General features: G+C 32.8%; 1 pseudogene; it reads left to right on the top strand.

Annotated features, from left to right (window-relative positions):
• The first annotated feature begins 1,919 nt into the window (after window positions 1-1,919).
• LOC118581294 lies at window positions 1,920-2,870 on the top strand (annotated as a pseudogene).
• Window positions 2,871-4,054: the final 1,184 nt, after the last annotated feature.

The following is a 4,054-nucleotide window of genomic DNA, read 5'->3' as shown; positions in this document are numbered from 1 at the left end:
GAAACTAAAATTATTATCTCAGTCAGCTCTGTGTCATTCTAATGGAAAACTTATTTTGGATACTCAACTTCTCCTAATTTATTATTTCATCATTAATTTTATGTGATTTTTATAAAAGAGTTTTCTTGAAATCCATTTTTATAATCAAAATCTAAAGCTTATGAATTTTAGGGTCATAAAGTAACCTGATCTATGCCACAAAAAAAATGTTTAGGATCTGGATCTGAATACAGATCTCAAAGTCTACAGCATTTTTCTTTTTATTTCTAAGTATCATCATTGTACAAAATGCTGAGTTTAATTTGTGATATTTCATGTATATGTAATTTCATGTATATGTAGCACGCCCTGTGCTTTGCTTGTTCTTTATACTTCTCTGGCATTTCTGTGCTGTCACTGAATGATAATGGTTAAATTGACTTCTTTGTCTATCATTATTGATCACTATCTGATCCAGTCACTCATAGATTTTCTTTTTATCTTGTATTTTCCTTGGTTTAGCTCATGAGTGGATATAGATTTCATATTACATGTGCTAGAGCTAGACTATTTATGTAGTCTTTAAGGAAGAGCTGTCAAAGGGTAAAGCAATTGTGTCTTACTCAAGTTAATAAATTTCCCTTATTATGGTTAGAAAATGTTACCATGAGTGACATTTTAGCTCTTTCAGTTTGTGCCTCTGCTAACTCTTGGATATGAGCATACAAGCTATGTATGAACATGTTGGTTAGTGAATTTTAAACCATGTCTTGTTGAATAGCATTTTCTTAAACAAGTTATCATTGCATAAGAAAGGGCCAATTAATTAATCCTCAAGGGCCTAAATTATGTTGAACAAGTTGATGATCTTTATCTATGTGTTTCTACAAATTTTCATATATAAGCCATTGGTCAATCACCTTATGAATCATCATTTACTTTCCTCTCTTTATGAATAGGAAGATGATTTAATATTTATAGAGGGGAAACTAGATAGAACAGCAGTGCAATAAAATTCTTACACTCATACTTTGTTGATTTCATGAAGTCCTGAGGGTATGGGAGCCTGTGTCTCTTAAATTCCCAGGTTAATATGTTTTCCCTTTAATTTAAATATTTATTATAACTCTTACATAAATAGAAAAACAATAATCACCTTGCCTCCGATATTGACTAGGATGCTGAGTTGTGAGTAGCAGCCGATATTTTTGTACTAATTTTACTCTGATGCTATGATAACACTGTGATTTTTATAAGCCTTTGACTATGTTTTAAAATGATGAATTAAATGAGAAATTATAACACTTTCAACATATGCATCATGTGTAGTGCTGACACATCCCACAGCTATTTCAGTATTATGAAAAATAAATTGACTCATTTAAAGTTCCAATTTCCTTTGTACTTTTAAAGGTATTTAAAATATGAGCATAATTTTATGAGCACTCTGCAGTAATTTGACTTTTCCCCTGTTGGATGATAAGGCAATACTCCAACCAGTCACAGCAGGTTATTCACTCCTGCATTATACAATTTGAATTTCTGACAAAATTAGTAAGTTATAGCATTTTTTAAGATCTACAATATAGTTACAAACTGACTTTTAATATTTCACATAAAAATCTCCCAGTGATTGATGAACATGGACACTTTACAGTGAAGTATTTCTCTCCACTAACACTAGTAGATGCTGTCATCATTAATAACAAAAATGATTATTTTTAAGTAATCAGTGTTTTTTCTGCCTCAATTCTTCCTATCACACAACAATAATCTTAAAAATTTTCTAATATTCTGTTCATAATTGTAATAAAATCAATCAATATAATTTTGTATAAGAATTCAAAAACGTGTTGATTGAAATATAAACTATGTCATATTTTTATCATATTTGCAGATTTACATGAACACATTCTACTTACATCTTCCTCTTGAGAATCATGAAAAACATGAGCTTTGTCAATGAGTTTGTAATCCTAGGGCTTTCTCAGAACCCAGATATTGAGAATATACTGTTTGTTGTATTTTTGCTGATCTAGCTGGTTTAGCAACAATTGGAAATAAAATAATAATTGTGGCAACCATGATCTATGCTCCTGCATTGCTGGAGTCCTCATGTGCTTCTTGATATTCTTGACATTCCTAGATGCATGTACTTCCACTGTTGTCACACTCTAGCTTATTGTAGACTTCTTTTATGAGAGGAAACCATCTCCTCAAATGTTTCACGACACAACAGTTTACTGCCACTTTTTCACTGGTATGGAGGTAATTGTCCTTAAAGCCATGGCCTAGGACTGCCATCTAGCCATTTGCAAACCCCCACTACTATTCTTCTATCAAGACCAGGAGAATCTGTGGCATTTTGCTTATGGTAGCCTGGGAAGGGGGGATTCTTGCATTTTATTACACAAATTATCTTTACTTTGCAGCTGGCCTTCTGTGGACCCAATGTCATTGGTCATTTTATATATATATATATATATATACGACTTATTCCCACTACTGAAGCTTGCTTGCACTGTCACACATTTTTGTTTTTTCTTTTTTATGTCTGCAAATAGTGGTTCCATCTGCATCATTATCTTCTACTTACTGCTTGTCTCTTATGGTGCTGTCTTGTCTCTCTGAGAACCCATAGCTCTGAAAGTTGATGTAAAGCTCTCTCTACCTGTGGAGGCAATGCTACAATTGTGGTTTTGTTCTTTGTCCCATACATATTAATATATGCATAAACTACATGGCTACTTTCTAGTGAGAAATATGTGGTTACATTTGTCAGTGTCTTGACACAATTGCTCAATTCTATGGCATACATTTTCAGGAATAAGGAAATGAAGAATACTATCAGGAAAATGTGGAGATGGATACTGGTCATTGATAACAAGTAAAATAGTATACTTTCAGTGCTGAAGAGTAATTGCTAATAAATTATTATGATATGAATCAGGATTCACAAAACCTATGTCAGAAGCCAGCCATGTCAGTACACGATTAACCCAATGCTCATAAGATTGAGACCAATAGATTGCATGGGCCACCAGACTATTAATCCTTCCTAATGGAGTTCCAGGCTTAGTGGACAACTTGGCCTAGGGGAATGAGGTTTAGTAGCATAGATATTCATAGTCAGTACCATCTTTTGTCTCTCTGTTCATGTTCATAGTGACAAATATCACTCACCACTCTTATACATTCATTGATATATTTCATACCACACAACAGACACACATACACATTTGGACGCAAATAAAAACTTACACTTAGAAAACTAAAATCAAAGGATAAAGATGCTAATATTGATTCAGACAGGTATGGTATTTATGAACTCACTCTGAAGACATATCAGTTTATAAAATATAAAACAATATTGGGGTGAAAAAATGTTTCTGAGTACAAGTATTCACTTTGAATAGACTGCTCAATATTATTACATGGTAATTAATACCTGTCCAATTTTATGTTCTCCTGAATCCAGCGAAGTATTAGAAGTAACTATCTGAATTAAAACTATTAGAATTCTTGTTATTCACATTATTTTTTTTTTCAGTTAAAAAGTTTACTGAAAAAAGGGGTTATTTGAAATTAGGAAAAGGAAAATTGAAACATATTCTAAGACAAAACAAGTTTTAAGCTAGATTGTGAGACCTCAGAACCACAAAATGCAGACAGAAGAGCAAAACCAGAACCTCCCTTCTAGGTGCCCCTGCAACACCTACTTCAATGTGCTCTGTTACCCTTATTTCATAGAGAAATACCAATAAGTACCTCCTGTTCAAGTACAAAGAAAGAGGAATCTGGACATTATTTTTCCATCAATACCAGGTGTAAGATGTTGAGATAGAGACTATATTAATACAAAGACAACAAATTTTAGCCTAGGGACCTAGGGTAGAACCAAATTGTTCTCAAAGAATAAATAAAAAAAAACATAGCAATAAAATGATTCATAAAGATATTCTGCTATACTCATATATCAGTGTCTTATTTGACTATCACAGAGAAGCTTTATCCTTCAGTAGATGGAAATAAATAGAGAGACCTACAGCCTGACATTATACAGAGAGAGGAAGAG

This window comes from Onychomys torridus, chromosome 4, assembly GCF_903995425.1.
Source record: "Onychomys torridus chromosome 4, mOncTor1.1, whole genome shotgun sequence".
Lineage (NCBI taxonomy): Eukaryota > Metazoa > Chordata > Mammalia > Rodentia > Cricetidae > Onychomys > Onychomys torridus.
This window is presented reverse-complemented; position numbering and strand designations above follow the sequence as displayed.